The sequence below is a fragment of the Vombatus ursinus genome, unplaced genomic scaffold (genome assembly GCF_900497805.2).
Source record: "Vombatus ursinus unplaced genomic scaffold, bare-nosed wombat genome assembly UNPS02014779.1, whole genome shotgun sequence".
Lineage (NCBI taxonomy): Eukaryota > Metazoa > Chordata > Mammalia > Diprotodontia > Vombatidae > Vombatus > Vombatus ursinus.
Window position 1 is genome coordinate 21,240,244 of NW_020954557.1, and position 18,882 is coordinate 21,259,125.

Sequence of the window (18,882 nt, forward strand, 5' to 3'; positions counted from 1 at the left end):
AAGAAGTGTTTATAAATGTCTGTTAACTTTAATGGCATAATAATGTATTTGTTGGTGTTCGCTCATGTCTTGACTCTTGGGGTTTTCTCAAAGACATACTTAAGTGGTTTGCAATTTCCTTCTCCATTTCATTTTACAGATGAGGAAACTGAAGCAAACGGGGTTAAGTGACTTGCCCAGGATCACACAGCTAGTGTCTGAGGCCAGATTTGAACGCATGAAAAGAGTTCCTGACTCCAGGCTCAGTACTGTATCCATTGTGCCACCTAGCTGCCCTAATGGTGTATAATAATAGTAATAAGAAATATATCCCTAGTGCTTAGCACAGTGCCTGGCGCATAGTAGGTGCTTAATATATGTTTACTGACTAATAAAATAATTGACTAATAAAAGCTAGCATTGTTTATAGGGTGTCCCAAAAGTCTTCAGTGCAGTGTTAAGCTCTAACAGTTTAAAAGCATTGGTAGTTTAAAACTACACTAAAACTTTGGAACATTCTACATAGTGCTTTCAGGTATGCAAAGCATTTTACAAATCATAACTTACTCTAAATTCACAATAACTCATGGGAGGCTAGTACTATTATTAAACCTATTTAACAGGTGAGGAACTTGAGGCAGAGGTTATATGACGTCCAGGGTCACAAAACTATTAAGCGTCTGAGGCTGAATTTTAGCTCATGTTTTCCAGACTCCAGGCCACAGCTCTATCCAGTCTTGCCTTAAATCCCATTTGCCATTATCTTCTCCAATTTCCCCCAATCAATAAATATTTATTAAGTACCTACTATGTGTCAGGCACAATATTAAGTGCTAGGAATGCAAAAAGAGGCAAGACAGTCTCTGCCCTCAAGGAGCTCACAAATATCTTCCGTTCTCTTAATCCACTGGTATCTTTGACTTTCACTCCCCTAGACATCTAGTCATCCTCTCCCCACCCACTAGGATTTCATCATTACAATTAATATCTCCTATTTAAAACATCAAAAAAATCTGTGACTTCATTGATCTGGACTCTTGACCACCAATACAGATAACAACACCTCCACATGTTAGTACATCATTTCCTGAACTAAGGGGCTCCCCACTCCCACATCCAATCGAAAAGTCACCAGGTAGTCTACCTTTAGGTGATAAGCATATCTGAACTTAGCTAGGTTGGACTGGGTCAATAGTCCATCCCTCAATTCATCCTTGGAAGACTTAGAGAAAGGCCTGCCAGCACTTATCACCTACTTGGCTTATTGTAGTTATTAAGAACCCCAAGTCTACTCCATGCCATGCTGAGGCAGTGGAATAGGACTTGTATAGACAAATTGAGTGATTAAATATTAGTAAACTAAAACAAATTCACCATAAGGCCTAGAACCTTCCCTATACTATTAGGATACTAATGAGATCTTGTCTCCAGCAAAAAAAGACATTAGATTTGGAGGGTGATCAGGCTAACCTTTAATGAACAAGCTCATAGAATAAGGACTGGCAATTCTAAGTACCTCTCTTATTTCTTGCTCTGTAATTCAAATACTTCTTTAAAGGTGTCACCCTATGTATCTGGTACTATGCTAACAAATATATAAACAGTTAAACAGACAGTCTGGTACAAAGAATAAGAGCACTGGTGTTGGAATCAGGAAGGCCTAATTCACCTCAGATACTACCTGTATAACCCTCAACAAGTCACTAACCTCTCTCAGACTCAGATTCTTCAAGGATTAATAACAGCACCTATTCACAGTATCAAAATGTCATAAGGATCAAAATGAGATAATTAATGTAAAAAAGCACTACATAAATACTCATTTGCTTGTTTGGTTCTGAAGAGGCCTACATTATTTGTTCATTCAATCACCATTTTGGGGGGGGGGGCCCAAGGCAATGGAGTTAAGTGACTTGCCCAGGGTCACACAGCTAATAAGTGTTATGTGTCTGAGGCTGGATTTGAACTCAGGTCCTCCTGAATCCAGGGTTGGTGCTCTATCCACTGTGCCACCTAGCTGCCCCTTCAATCACCATTTTTAAAGCCACTACTACCATACAAAGTCCTGGGGCTACAAAGACAAAAAGGGCAAAACAGTCCCTGCCTTCAAGAAGCTTACAGTTTATTACAGGGGGTGGGGGGAAGAGGGAGAAGATTCATACATATACAAAGTAGATACAATGTAATTTTAATTCTAGCACTGGCCAGATAGCTTTGTACTGAGAGAAGCTCATTAGAAACTTACATCCTCATTCCACCCAACTATCTCAGAAATTCATAAGAGAAACAATGTAAAGATTCTGAATGAGCAGTGAAAATGTCGTAAGTACTAAAAATGTATCAAAGGAACATCCTAAATATTAATTGATCATGGGTAGGCTGAGCCAATATGATAAAAATGACAATTTTACCCAAATTAATTTACTTATTATACCAATCAAATTACCAAGAAATTATTTTATAGGGCAAGAAAAAATAACAGTAAAATTCATCTGGAAGGAAAAAAAGTCAACAATATCAAGGGAATCAATGAAAAAAAATGTAAAAAGAAGGTGGCCTAATAGTACCAGATCTCAAACTATATTACAAAGTGGTAATCATCAAAACAATCTGGCACTGGCTAAAAAATAGAGTGGTAGATTAGTGGAATAAATTGGGTACACAATGCACAGTAGTAAATAACCACAGAAATCTAATGGCTGATAAACCCAAAGATCCAAGTTTTTGGGAAAAAAATTCACTATTTGACAAAAACTGTTGGAAAAACTGGAAAACAGTTTGGCAAAAAATAGGTATAGACCAACATCTCACACTGTATACTAAGATAAGGTTGAAATGGATACATGATTTAGAAATAAAGGGTGATATTATAAGCAAATTAGGAAAACATGGAATACTTTACCTGTCAGATCTATAAGGGAAGAATTTAATACCAAACAAGAAGAGAGACCACTACATGATATAAAATGGATAATACTGATTACATCAAATTAAAAAGATTTTGCATGAACAAAAACAATGCAACAAAGATTAGAAGGAAAGCAGGAAAGTGGGCAAAAATTTTTTACAGCAAGTTTCTCTGAAAAAGTCCTCATTTCACAAATACATATAGAGAACTGAGTCAAATTTATAAGCATACAAGTCATTCTGCAATTGATAAATCAAAGAATGTGAACAGGTAGTTTTCAGAAAAGAAATGATCTATTATCATATGAAAAAATGCTCAAAATCACTACTGATTAAAGAAATGCAAATTAAAACTACTCTAAGATACCACCTCACATCTATGCTATTAGCCTACTATGACAGAAAAGGAAAATAACAAATACTGGAGGGGATGTGGAAAAATTGCGACACTAATGTACTGCTGGTGGAATTGTGAACTGATTCAACCATCTGGGAGCAATTTGGAACTATGGCCAGAAGGCTATTAAAATCGTGCATACCCTTTGATCCAGCAATACCAGTATTATGCAATATCCCAAAAAGATCAAAGAAAAAGGAAAGGATCCTATTTTTGCAAAAATATTTATAGCAGCTCTTTTTATGGTGGCAAAGAATAAGAAATTGAAGGAAACTGAACAACTTTGAATGAATAAGTTATTTTGACTATGATAAACACTCAAATTAATTATAAAGGAAATATGAAGAAAGACACTATCTGCATCCAGAGAAAAGAACTGGTAAACAGAAGTATGTACAGAATAATTTTACATATATATACTTATTTGTGTCTAATGGTAGCCATCTCTAGGGCAGGGAGGAGGAAAAAAAATTTATATGATAATTTTGTTGTATATTTGAAAGGAAAAGCAAGTTGTGCATAGTAGATTTGCAGTTTTATGTGCAATCATGGTTTGCTTTTTTTAAATTGTACTTAGAAATGCTTAATACATAAATTTAAAATTATGTATTAAATACTAAATTAAAAATAAAACTTAATAATGAAAAAAAAAATTGAAGGGCTACCCATCAATCAGGGAAAGACTGAACAAGTTGTGGCATATGTTTGGGATGGAATACTACTGTGCTATAAAAAATGACAATGGGGATGTTTTCAGAAAAACCTGGGAAGACTTACATGAACTGATGCAAAGTGAAGTTAGCAGAACCAAAAGAAAATTGTACACAGTAACAATAATATTTTAACAGTGATCAACTGTGAATGACTTAGCTATTCTCAGCAATATAATGATCCAAGACAAGTCCAAAGAACTTATGATGAAAAATGCTGTCCACCTCCTGAGAAAAAACTGATGGAGTCTGAATGCAGGTTGAAGCATACTTTCTTTATTTTTCTAGGTTTTCTTTCTTTGGGGTTTTTTTTTATCTGTGTTCTCTTTTGCAACATGGCTAATATGGAAATATGTTTTGCATGACTCCACATGTACAATCTAAATGAAAGTGCTTGCCTTCTCAAGGGGTAGGGAGAGAGGAAATTTGGAAAATAAAAATTAGAAAAAATAAATGTTAAAAATTGTTTTCATATAATTGAGAAAAAATAAAAACATTCTTTTAAAAAAAGAAAAAAGGAATATACTATTGATTGTGGGTCACTATTGTTATCTTTATAAATAACCTATACATACAAAGTTAAATGGCAAAAATTTTGTCTAAGATTCAAATCTAGGTCAGCATGCACATACAATCAGCTTCTTTGGTTAGTTATTCTGTGAGTGACTTAATCCTAACATTTCAGTTCCCTAAGAGATTTGCATATTAGCAGTATATGAAATTTTAAAATCTGACTAACACATCTAACATAACAAACTACCCAGGAATCCCCTTGGCAAAGTACTCAAGAATTTAACTTCATCTCCATGCAACTAACTTTTTAAAAATTCAACATTGTGCTTTAAAACATCCATCAAATAAATTATTCAGTTTCCAAGTCACTGCCTAAAGGCCAGCAACAAAATCCATGGAGAAAGTAAAAATAAATGTGTGGATTTTGTTTATTAGGTGTATACCTGTAGGGTAACAATGGAGTGGGGTTTGCAAAGCCAGTTTATAAACGCCAAAATGTAATTTGCTATGGCTTCATATGTGCTTTGTTTAACTTTTCAATATAAATCCCACCATGATATCAGAAAATACACCCCATGGTGACACAGTCACTTGCACAACACAATCAAGTCAACAAACATGTCCTCTAGACCAGGAATTCTCTTACTCTTCATTTCATCCATGGCTTCCCTGACTTCTTAAGTCCCAGCTAAAATCTCACCTACAAGAAACCTTTCTCAATTCCACTTAAAACTAGTTAAAGCAACCCTCTATTAGTTATCACCAGTTTATGCTGTGTATATGACTTATTTGTACAAAGTTGTTTCTATGGTGTCTTTTCCATTAAAACTGTGAACTTTTTGAGAACAAGGGCTATCTTTTGACTTGGTTTTTTTTGTTGGTTTTTTTTTTTAGCACAGTGCCTGGCACATAGAGGTTTAATAAATGCTTATTAACTGACCGCAGAGGCATGAGGGGAGATCACATGGGGTTGCATAATTGTCCATATGTAAGTAAATTTCAGTGAAATCCCACATATTAAAGTTAACACTTATTCAGAGACCTAATGAATCCCTACTCATGAAAACACATTTTTGTGAACAATTTGGGGATAAGAGGGTCTGGCCAAGTCCTCTTACTTCAGATTTTAGTTGGTGATTCTTCTAGAATCAGTACAAAGTAATCCAGTACAACTCTCAAGGCACTGGAAGGAAATTAATTATCCACTGAAAAAGGTTCTTCTGAATGTTTTCTACTCACCTGTCACTGCCATCCCAGGCATACCCAGCTCTCTAAAGTAACATAGCTTCCATCTACCTTAAAACTGAACTTTATTATTTATAAACTGAATTTTACTTTAATGTGTTGTCTTTCTCTACTATAAGACTGCAGACAGCCGGGATTGTCTAGTTTTTTATATTTATATGACTAGCAGCTAGGCACAATGCTTGGCATATAGTAAGCAATTAATAAATATGCATACATACACACATTTATTTATACATCTATTATAAATGTATACAATGCACTACGTAAATATACATATATACCCATGTACATGCAAATATATGCACATGCATGTATATATACATGTATATACATATTGTATATAATATATACACATGCTATATATAATATATACCTATAGACACACAAATGTATATATGTGTATACACACACACACACACACACACACACACACAAAATTTATCTGTTTGTTTATTTCAATCTGAAGTGATGTTCCACCAGCAACCAGAGAATGGTTGTGCCAAACCCAGGGGTATGCCGCCATTTTCCCTACCAACCCAACCCCACTGCAACACACACACACACACACACACACACACACACACACACAAACCCCTCTCTTTATAAAATAATCACTTCAACTTCCCTACTTTCAAGCCCACCAGAACATTCAACTTTCAGGTTGATCAGCTGGAAACACATTGCCCACAGCCAAATGAAGAAGTCAGTCTGGCCTATACACTAAGTCAAAGTATTTTTCCCAAGGAAAGCTCCCACCTGAGGGAGAAAGAAACCATTCTATGCCAAACTTGATATTATTTATAAAGAAGATAAAAACTTTCATTTCCCTCTTCCTGTACAATCTATCACTCACATCGTGTAAAAGAATGACATTTAGGGAACCATCAAAAGCCAGGTTCCCAGGTAGAGAACAGAAAAATTCAAATTTTATATCACATGTAAACACAAACTATCATACCTAAGTTGGATAACTGTTTTTCCTACAGCCCTAAGTTAAAAATCTATTCCCGCTGACCCCAGTATCAAAAAAGTCATAGTACTTACTCCATACTCTCATTTTTTTTTAATCATACAAACTTATTTAAGAGATGTATAAAATAATCTAACACAAGTTCCCTCTAACTTTGGAGATCAGTCCCACTTACCAACTGCTTTTCCCCTCCATTGCTTCTTTCTAGAACTCTGCTTATGCGGCTGTCATTTAATCATTCACACAAAGGGGAGGGGAAAACACTGGTTTCGAAAGAAAAATCCACAAAGAACAACAAATATTTTGCAAATAGATAAGAGGGCAACCAATGGAAAAAAACCAAATTGCGTGACATTTTCAACAGAACTGACTCTTTATATGTTTCTGGCTTTTAAAAACTCATTTCCATCTAGTACAACGATCATTCTGACTCTTAACCAATCCCCCAAAATGATAAATCACCTTCTGTAATAAAACACACTAAGTGGAACAGGAAATACAAATAAGAATGTTCCCTGTACTCATTGAACATATAAATTGTTGTTTAGTCATTTCAGTTATATTTAACTTTTTGTGATCATTTGGGGTTTTCTTGTCGAAGATACTGGTGCAGTTTGCCATTTCTCTTCTCATTTTACAGATAAGGAAACTGAGACAAACAGGGTTAAGCCCAGGGTCACATAGCTGGTGTCTAAGACCAGATCTGAAGTCAGGTCTTCCAGACTCCAGGCCCAACACTCTACCCACTGTGGCAACTAGCTGCCCCAAACTTAAAAATTACTTGGGGAAATAAAGACATAACACATACAAAGTAAAATAACACTGCAAGAGTTTAATAAAAATAAAAGTCAAATTAGAGGTGGTGTGGTATAGTAGAAAGAACACTGGATTTAGACTCAAAGGGCCTGAGTTCAAATCCTAGCTCTTCAACTTACTTCTTGTGTGACCTTAGGCAAGTCATGAAAACTCTCTGGGCCTTAATTTCCTCATCTGTAAAACGTAGAAGGTTGGATACTAGATGTCCTCTAGGGTCCATTTCAGCTCTAATCTAGAGTCTTATGATCTTAAATTATCACAAAGCAAAAAAAATTACTAATTGACCAAAAAAAATTTAAAAAGTGATATAGCCATCAAGTGCCATGAATTCAGAGAAGGGACACCTTGATGGACTTGCTCTGGCAGAGCCATTAGGATGAAAGGCAGGAATTCCCACCACCTTACTACTACTAATAGCTTACATTTAGACAGTGCTTTAAGGTTTGAAAAGCATTTTACACAAGTTTTAGGAGCATGGTTCATAGATCTGGAACTAGAAGGCATTGCTAAGTCCATCTAATCCAAGCCCCTTCATTTTATAGATGAAGAAACTGAGACCCAGGGAGATTTTAACTTCTGCAGGTCACATGGCTGGCTATGTGTCAATCTGGGCAATCCAAATACCTAAAAGAGTGAGATTTGAATAGGCAAAAAAGAAAAAGTGAGTTTAGAAAAGCTATAATGGGCAATGAATAAGTGAACGAAAGAAAAAGCACTTAGTAGGTACTTTCCGTATGAAAGGCACTGTGCTTTTTAATTTTTATTCTGGGGATACAAACAGGAAAAATGGTGGTGGCTCTTCCCAGCCAGACCTCCTTCTTATGGGTTAGAAATGAGTCTGCCCTTTAAGAAAGCCCTTCCAGCATTTGGCATTATGATCCCAAGATTAGTCTCAGAGCAACGTGCAAGATGAATGGGGGAAAGGAAAACTGATGGTGGAAGAAGCTATTCTAATAACAAAGGCACAAAGTAAGGATTCAAAGTAAGACAATAAAAAGGAAAGGACTGTTAAGAAATGCTATAGCATAAGACTCTTCAGCACTTGGTGACTGACCAGATGTGGAAAGAAAGGTCAAAGATGAAGCCAAGGTTTAGAGGCTGGGAGACAAGGCGAAGCAGGTGACGATATAAACATCATGTTACCAAAAGTTAGTAATTCAAACTATACTTCTTGTTGTTGAGATGTTTCTGTTGTGTCCTACTCTTCGGGACCCCATGTGGGGTTTTCTTGGCAAAGATGTTGGAATGGTTTGTCATGTCCTTCTCTGGCTCACTTTACAGTTGGGGAAACTGAGGCAAAGAGGGTTAAATATCTTGCCCAAGTTCACAAAGCTAGTAAATGGCTGAGGCAGGATTTGAACTGGTCCTCACGACTCCAACGCAGGCAACTCTATCCACTGTGCCACCTACCTGCCCTCAAACTATATTTATGCTATCCTAAATGCACAGCAATAGATGCCCATAGTATTTAAGAAGGAACCAAAATACACTTTAAGCCCACAACCAAAGTCAAGAATGCAGTCTCTATATAACCTGGTTCTTAAAAAAGAAGGATAAACAAAGAAGTAACTATTAAAACTATATTTAAATTTCACACTTCAAAATTATCTGTTTCTCTAAAACAGTCAGAGGAAACAAACTTTCCTTGAAAGCAAATCTCGCATTTCTTAGGAAAACAAAGATTTTGCTAAAAAGCAATCAATTCAACTAGATCCAAGCATTTTAGGAAGTGGATGCTCAGTGCTTAGGACAAGACTTCACACATAGTAAGCAATTAAAAATTGTTTCTTGACTGAATGAATGATTGGAAACACAGAGATGATAAATGACAAATTTCCTGACCTTCAACTTACATTCTGAGGAGGGTGAGATACAGAAGACAATATATACACATAGAAGCAGAAAGTTCCCCTCCAAGAAATCGATCCCTTATACCAGACCTACACAACCTGACAGTAGGTAGGGGCCAAAATTAAAATAGGCTAAACTTCTTCGGGCTGCAGATAGGTTAGACTAGAGACAGACTGACGATAATTGGTTGCTACCATCATGTGATCATGTGACAAACAGGAGAATAAGCAGCGGCAACCCTACATTTTTGGGGCCTCCCTGAAATCCTTTGGCGGGCATCAAGCAGCCAGCAGGCCTTCCTTATACCAAAGAATATAAAAAGAAAGGCCTCCACCACCACCAAAAATAAAAAACAACAACAACAATAACAACAACAACAAAAATAACAGTGCAGGTTGCCAAGTCCATTATACGAGACATTCTGACCACATAATACTGTCTCCTACATTTGCAAAGAAAAGGGGTACATTCTGATATCTTTTCTTTGAGACAAAGCTTGGTCATTACAATTTCACAGAATTATTTTGTTTTTGTCCTTCCTTTCATTGTTAATCACTGGTTATATATTGTTTTCCTGGTTCTGTTTCTCTTTGCATCAGTTCATAGAATTTTTCCTATGTTTTCCCTTATTCTTCATAATCACCATTTCTTAGAGCTCATTAATATTCCAGAATGTGTTTAATTATGTACCAGAATGTGTTCAGTCAATCCCCAGAAAACAGGTACCTATTGTGTTTCCAGTTCATTACACCAAAAAGTACTGCTTAAAATATTTGGGTGTACAGAGGAACTTTCTTTTCTTCTTTATTTCCTAGGGGTATATGCCTAGCAGTGGTATCTTAGGATCAAAGTACATGGACTTGTCACTTCATTTGCATAATCCCAAATTGCTTTCCTGAATAGGTGGACCAATAACTTTATGCTTTCAACCTAAGTATACATGATGTTAACCCATTCCTAATATGTAAATACATTTTTAAGATTTTTTTTTTTAATTTAGTCAGCACCTACATGGTGAAGGGCACTGAGCTACACCTTGGAATATGTATAAAGTTTAGATTAAACATGGACTTAGGTGTTTACAACCTACTAGGAAGCTAGAACACCATCATATAGACTAATAATACATAACATTACATGATAAGCACATTAAAAACTTAAGGAACAAGGTACTATGTAAAGTATAAGGGAGAAAGGAAGCATTTTTAAATGTATATTTTTATCTTGTTAAATAATTCTGAACTACATGTTAAAAAACTTTTTAACATTCTTTTTTTAATTTCAAGTTCCTCTCCCCATCCCTTGAGAAGGCAAGCAATAAAATTTATATAAAGTCATGCAAAACATACTTCCATTTTAGCCACGTTGCAAAAGAAAACACACACACACACGGAAGTTAAAAAAATATATGTTTCAATCTTCACTTAAAAGTTCGTAAATTCTCTCTGGAGGTGGGTAGCATTTTTCATCATGAGTCCTTCAGAACTGTCTTAGATCACTATATAGAATCTTTTACAGTTGCTTATCCTTAACAATATTGCTGTTACTGTGTAAGATGTTTTCCTGGCTTTGCTCACTTCACTTTGCATGAGTTCATATAACTCTTTCGAAGTTTTTCTGAAACCATTCTGGGGGTCATTTCTTATAGCAGAATAGATTTCCATCCCAAATATATACCACAACTTGTTCAGTCATATCCCAATTGATGGGCATCCCTTCGATTTCTAATTCTTCGCCACCACAAAAAGAGCTGCTATAAATACTTCTGTACAAATAGAAGCTTTTCCTTTTTCTTTGATCTCTTTGGGATACAGACCGAGTAGTGGTACTGCCGAGTCAAAGAGGATGCACAGTATCATAGCCCTTTGGGCACAATTCCAAATTGCTCTCCTGAAGGGTTAGATCAGTTCACAACACCACCAACAGTGCATTAGTGTCCCAATTTTACCACATCCTCTCCAGCATTTGTCATTTTCCTCATAAAAAATACTTTGATGAATATACAATCTTTGATGAATATATTCCAAAAGGAGAGGCTAATTTACACCTTCTCATCCTGTGTGTGTTTTGCCCATGTCTTCCTAAAAGGGGTCAAGACTTTTCTTCCTTCCATAAAGGAGTGAGTGTGGATCTAACTCACTGTGTTGGGGTTTACCTCTAGATCTCATGCTATTGCATGGATATTGGCGGTCCACTGGTCGTTCTCACTACATGATGGCCAACCTCCTTTTTTGGACATACCTTCCTCTGACCATATCTTTTCCACTGCTCTTGTGCAACAATTCTTAGTTAATAATAAACCTGCAGCCTACACCTGCCCACTAGGTGTATCTCCACTGTCCTTTGGGTTATTTACTTTAATTCTTAGGAAATTGTTTTCAATAACTGGGAGCTATAAATCACAAGAAAACTACTGATTGTAAAAAGGTGGGCACCTATTTCAGGGAAGCATCAGAGTTAATTAAAAGAACTGTTCGACACTACCCAATCCTATCCCTAGAGTTCCAGTGTTGCTGACTCCAGCCCAACACCAGGTAAGCTGCCAGAACCCCACAGCCTCCAACTGCCAGCATTGGAGGCCCCAGCACACAAAGCCAGAGACCAGGCCCTAGGCTCCCCCGCAGGAGAACTCAATCTCCTTAAAGGTCAGTAAATAAGCAAACACCATGAGCAGAAAGAAACACACGATAGATTCTTATTATGGGAAGAGTAAAGACCAAGGCAGAAATTCTGAAAAGGACAACACTGTCAACAAACTCACATCTGGAACCTCAAAAGGTAATACGAACCGGTCTGAAACCCAAAAAAGTCTTCTTAGAAGAGCTCAGAAAGGATTTTAAAAGTGAAATGAATGGGGCAGCTAGGTAGCTCACTGGATAGAGCAGCAGCTCTGGACTCAGGAGGACCTAAGCTCAAATCTGGCCTCAGACACATAACACTTAACTAGCTGTGTGACCCTGGGCAAGTCACTTAACCCCATTGCCTAGTCAATAAATAAATAAAAGTCAAATGAGAGAGGTAGAAGAAAAAATGGGAAAAGAAATGAGAGGTATGCAAGAGAGAGTCAATAGCTTGGAAAAGGAAGGACAAAAATTAACTGTAGAAAACAAGTCCTTAAAAAATACAATTAGCCAACTGGAAAAAAAAATACACTGAAGAAAACAAGTCCCTAAAAAATAGAATTGGCCAAATGGGAAGGAGGTACAAAATCTAATAGAAGAAAACAATTTGTAAAAATTAGAATTGGGCAAATGGAAGCTAATGACTCTATAAGACAGCAAGAATCAGTCAAACAAAAACAAAAGAATGAAAAAAATAGATGAAAACGTAAAATACCTCATTGGTAAAACAACTGACCTGGAAAATCGATCCAGGAGAGACAATTTAAAAATTATTGGTCTACCTGAAAATCACAATGAAAAAAAAAAGAGCCTGGACAGTATCTTTCAGGAAATCATCAAGGAAAACTGCCCTGAGGTCCTAGAACCAGAGGGTAAAATAGCCATAGAAAGAATCCACCGATCACCTCCTGAAATATATCCCAAATTGAAAACGCCAAGGAATATAGTAGCCAAATTCCAAAATTACCAGGTCAAAGAGAAAATACTGCAGGCAGCCAGAAAGAAACAATTTAAATATCATGGAACCACAGTTAGGATTACACAGGACCTTACAGCTTCTATATTAAAGACCGTAGGGCATGGAATGTGATATTGCATAAGCAAAGGAGCTTGGATTATAACCAAGGATCAACTACCCAGCGAAAATGAGCATGATCTTTCAGGGCAGGAGATGGATATTCAGTGAAATAGGGGACTTCCAAACCTTCCTGATAAAAAGACCAGAGCTCAACAGAAAATTTCGTCTTCAAATACAAGACTCAAGAGAGACACAAAAAGGTAAACAGGACAGAAATTATTTTTAAATGATACATCTTAAATTTAATAAATTATTATAAATTTGTGGGGTTTTTCCTGCATTTAAATGTTGATGATGCAATACTGTGTCATGTAACCATATAGTATCATACTGTAAACAAGTCATTACATGCACAAATTCCTGCCGAATCACGCTAGACTTCCCGACAATGCATGACACCCTTGCCACCAACGCTTGCTTCTTAAGACATGTCGACAGATTGGACCACTGATCAGTTATAACTTGCATTTTGTGTATATTTGGAAAATAATGTAATCACTACAACTTTAACTCTGTAACACAAAAGATGAAACATACAAATGGTTTTTCAAATTTTTCTCCTCTTTTCTTTCCTTACCCTTCCACTGCCCCCTTATTTTTATTCAATGCCCCCAAATGCACCCGAGGTTACTACAGCCCCCCCCATTGTTCCAGACCCCCCCCAGGGGGCGGTATCACCCACTTTGGAAACCTATGCTTTAAAGCACCTGCTTTACCCACAGAATCAAATGTCTTTGGCGTTTTCAATTTGGGATATCTTTCAGGAGGTGATCGGTGGATTCTTTCTATGGCTATGTTATTAATAAGGATAAACTGTTTACATCCCTACAAGGGAAGATGACACTTGTAACTCTTGAGAACTGTATTGTTATTACACCATATTAAAGGGGTATACATAAAGGGGGTGGGTATAAATTGACTTTGATGTAATGATAAAAAAAAACTAATCAAGCGGGTTAAATGGATCCAAGTAAGTGGATTAATCTGATTTAACTAAGAAAATGAACTGAGAGAAAAGGAAAAGAGGAGACAGACAAGGGTAAATTACATTACAGGAAAAGGCATAAAAATTCATTACAGTAGAGGGAAAAAAGGGAGGGAAATGAGCATTGTTTGAACCTTTCTCTCATCAGATTTGGCTCAAGGAGGGAATAACATAATCAGTTAGGTATAGAAATCTAACTTGACCTATAGGCAGTAGGAGGGAAAAGGGGAAAGAAAAGGGAGGGGGGATAGAAGAGAGGGAAGAAGTAGTAAGGGTAAAGGGAAAGAAAAGGGAAGGGGCTAATAGAAGGGAGGCAGGACTGAAGGAGGTGGTAGTCAAAATCAAAACACCTAAGTGAGGAGGAAAAAGGAGAAAGAAAAGCATAATCGGGGGGGAGGGGAAGGATGGAGAGAAAGATACAGATAGTAATCATAACTGTGAATGTGATATATGAATGCAATGGAATACTACTGTGCTGTAAGAAATGATGAACAGGCAGACTTCAGAAAAACCTGGGAAGACTTGTATGGTCTGATACTGAGTGAAATAAGCAGAACCAAGACAATGTTGTACACAATAACAGCCACGTTGTGCAATGACTAATATTGATAGATTTAACCCTTCTCACCAATACAAGGATCTAAGACATCTCCAAAGGCCTCGTGATGGAAAATGCTATTCACATCCAAAGAAAGAACTATGGAGTTTGAATGCAGATCAAAGCATAACTATTTGCTATTTTTTTTCTTCTGTTGTGTTTTGTTTCCTCTTTCTGGTGCTTCCTCCCATTGGTTCTAATTCTTACTTACAACATCACTAATGTGAAAATATGTTTAATACAAATGTATACATATAGCCTATATCAGATTTGCGCACCGTCCTGGGAAGGGAGGGGGAAAAAATTTTAAACTCAAAAGCTTATGGAAGTGATTATTGATAAATCAAAATAAATTAATAAAAAAAATGAATAAATAAATAACAAAATTAAAGAGAGAGAGAGAGAACTGTTCAATTTCCCAAATGCAATCTAGCCTGTTTCTTTCCTATTATATTCTAGGTCCTATTCATTATCCATCTACGGTATCAAATTTAAGGCCAGCAAAACTCCCAAGCATAACCTGAATCAGAGTAAAATATATTGCAAAGTATTTAACAAATTAAATAATAACTAAACATAGATAATGTTGATACTTAGTTTTCTAAGTCAATACTCAACTCACAGGGATCCTGAGGACCTTCCCATCTCTGAGGAATTACTTATCCATCTGGACTCTGTGCTAAACTTCTTCACCTGACAGAGATAAACACCTCCCTGCTTTATAATTCACAAGATTTTATCAGAAGTTCAAATAAGTTATCTCTGTTGTTACATGACTTAAGGAACTTGTTATGACTGTAACACATAATTACAGCCCTTACTGAAGGAAAAGGTAGGGATTCTTAACCAGGGGTCTGTGAACTTGGATGGGAAAAAAATTACATCCTCATTTTCTCAAACCTCTAAATGAACTGTCCTTCAATTATTTAAAAATGCTGTTCTAAAAAGGGTTTGCCCAACTTTCAAAGGAGTCCAAAACCTGAAAAAGATTGAGAACCTATCCTTTAAAATAGAGGTTCCCAAATTTATTTGACCTATCACTCCCTTTAAAAAAAAATTAGCCATGGAAATCTACTTTCTTTAACCCTTTAAAGGGTTTTTTTTAAATTTGCATCATTCCAAAAAAAATTATTTTTAAATGACACATCTTAAATTTAATAATTTATTATAAATTTGTGGGGTTTTTCCTGCATTTAAATGTTGATGATGCAATACTGTGTCATGTAACCATATAGTATCATACTGTAAACAAGTCATTACATGCACAAATTCCTGCCGAATCACGCTAGACTTCCCGACAATGCATGACACCCTTGCCACCAACGCTTGCTTCTTAAGACCTGTCGACAGATTGGACCACTGATCAGTTATAACTTGCATTTTGTGTATATTTGGAAAATAATGTAATCACTACAACTTTAACTCTGTAACACAAAAGATGAAACATACAAATGGTTTTTCAAATTTTTCTCCTCTTTTCTTTCCTTACCCTTCCACTGCCCCCTTATTTTTATTCAATGCCCCCAAATGCAACCGAAGTTACTACAGCCCCCCCCCATTGTTCCAGACCCCCCCCAGGGGGCGGTATCACCCACTTTGGAAACCTATGCTTTAAAGCACCTGCTTTGCCCACAGAATCAAATGTCTTTCATTTCAAAGTCAACAAAAATATGCACAAGGAGAACCTTGCATACTCTACACCTTTCAGCTGACTGTATAACTATAAGGAAGTGGTCAGCTGTACCACATCATTCATGAAAGCATGCTTGTTCCCTCCCAATTTTATCAACAGTGCTCTAATATGTGTTTATCTGAGTCTCATAAAAAAGTCATAAAGATGGGAAAATAGGCATATGGGTTGGTAATTTCTGGTATCATCCAGAAAATGTGCAATCCTTTAAATAGAAGGTGAACCAGTCATGTAGCAAAAGCAATGCATAACAAAAGGACAGAATAACTCACACTTATAGAGCATGTTAAGGTTTTCGAAGTGCTTCACATATATTAATGTAGCAGTGCTTTGGAAAGATCTTCTGTGGAGGATTTATGGGAGGAAGACATGAACAAGAATGAAAAAAGGAGAGGACCTGCAGATATGCAAGGTATACACGATGGAGGCAGTATCCACCCAGAGGTCACTGACCCAATGAATACGCTGATGACAACACATGACAGAGATATAAAGATGCTGTGGTACACACAAATTATTATACAGTACACTATGGACACAAAAGAAAAATTTAATCTGACAGCCTATAACTTTACAAAAACATTAATAATAACTCAAGTCACAGAATCATAAAATCTCAGAACTACAAGAGACCATTTAATGCAAATTAATTGTTGGACAAGAATTTCCTCAGAAATACTCAGTGAGGTCACGTCCTTGTTCAGCCATGGCCAGTCATGCCAACTCTTCATGACCCCATTTGGGATTTTCTTGGCAAAAATACTGGAGAGGCTTGCCATTTCCTTCCCCAGCTCATTTGACAGATGAGGAAACTGAGGCATACAGTGCTAAGTGACTTGTCCAGGGTCACACAAATAGTTAAGTGTCTGAGGCTGGATTTGAACTCAGATCTTTCTGACTCCAGGCCCAGCACTTTATCCACTGTGCCACCTAGCTGCCCAATAAAGTCATAGAATCATTGATTTAGAGCAGAAAGGGACCTTAGAGGTCACTGAGTCGAAACTCTTCATTTTATGGATTAGGAAACTCAATATTTAGAAAGATTAAATTGACTTCCCTAAAATCAGGGAACACTGATAAACGTTTGAGGTAGGATTCAAATCTAGATCTTTCTGATTCCAAGTCCAGACCCTATCCACATTGCTTCGTTTCCTTTGCTTAAAGGTTTCCAATGAATCTTTAAAAAGATCAGCTTCCACATCACTTCAACTCCATAAGGAATTACATTTTGGAGGGAAAACAGAAACTTTCTCCAATACAACTCTAGCCCTAGGCTCTACAGAGACTGCTAATTTCTTAAAAGAGTTATTTTTAACCATGGCTAAGGTTTGAACAATACTGAACCATGAGCCAAAATCAGACTAAATTGGCTAAACTGTAAACTGCAGACAAATCTTAATACAGTAGTAAATCTCAAGCCTGGTGATCATTCTCATTAAAACTGAAATTCCCATTAAAACCACAAACTGGATATCTGAGCTTACCAGAAACAGTTTAGTGTTATAATAAAATGTTACAATAAAATTACCTGCCACATTATTTTATGATCTGTAAACTTTCTTCTGCTGTATACTAATTAGAGATAAGCAAGAAATTCTTGGAATACAAAATAGTACTGGCTTTTACCCTCCCTAATCAAACCCCTCTGGGATGAGCTGGGGGAAAGGAGAATGAAACAGGCAGGCACACATCTAAGATTTTTAACCCAGAAAGACTGACCTCATGGAAAATGATAAAAATCCTATCAAAAAGGTTTCTCTCCTGACCTATGTGTTGTAGAACATGTACACACACAAAAGATGGCTCCATGGCATAATGAATGGACTTTCAGGAGATCAGGTTCAAATCCCACTTATACTCTTACTAGCTGTATGACCAAAGGCTTAATCACTAAATTCCTCAAAACCTCAGTTTTCTCTGTAAAATGGGGGACAAGGAAACTTGGAGTACCCAAGCTCAGAAAACACATGCATCTCTTGTAAGAACTCTCATCTCACCTACTCCAAACCTCAAAACCCCTTCCATTTTTACCAATTCCTATTGGTTAGTTGCCTATAAACATGATGCCAAGGAATCTTGCATGATTTTAACAAATGCATAAGAGACATCTTGTTGGAGCAGAGCCTCAGAATTTTGCTCTGTCCAATTAAATGCTTTTTTATAGTTAACAAATAAGTATGATGGGAGCCTGTGCTCTCTGTACTTTCCAGTTGGCTATGTAACTATAAAGATGTGTGGTCTGCTACTGAAAATCAGTTTTAAAAAGCCATGGTTGTCCTCTTATGTGTATAAACTATTCTGAATTTTTATTAGAGTTTAGCATTCAGCAGGCATTTGTGATTGATATCTTAATCACTTTTTTGGTAGTAATAATGTGCATGATTTTTTTCCCAAGTATTTGTTATCTTCCCTTTCCAGATATCTTGAAAATCAATTTTTCAACACCTCCCAAATAGACTTCTTCTGGGTACACTTAATATAGCCTGTTCTGTTTTCTTCAGTACCATTTACATTTTATT

General features: G+C 36.5%; 1 protein-coding gene across 4 annotated transcripts in view; it reads right to left on the reverse strand.

Moving 5' to 3' along the window:
• The window catches only part of MYO1B (myosin IB), a 220,278-nt gene that overhangs the window by 183,636 nt on the left and 17,760 nt on the right, over positions 1-18,882 (reverse strand). The window contains exon 1 of one of the 4 annotated variants that reach the window (XM_027865830.1): positions 6,900-6,920. The exons of the other annotated variants lie outside the window; for them this stretch is intronic. The gene's annotated coding sequence lies outside the window, so the exon portion shown is untranslated. Of the gene's footprint in view, positions 1-6,899; positions 6,921-18,882 lie in introns of those variants that run through there. 4 annotated transcript variants of the gene reach the window in all.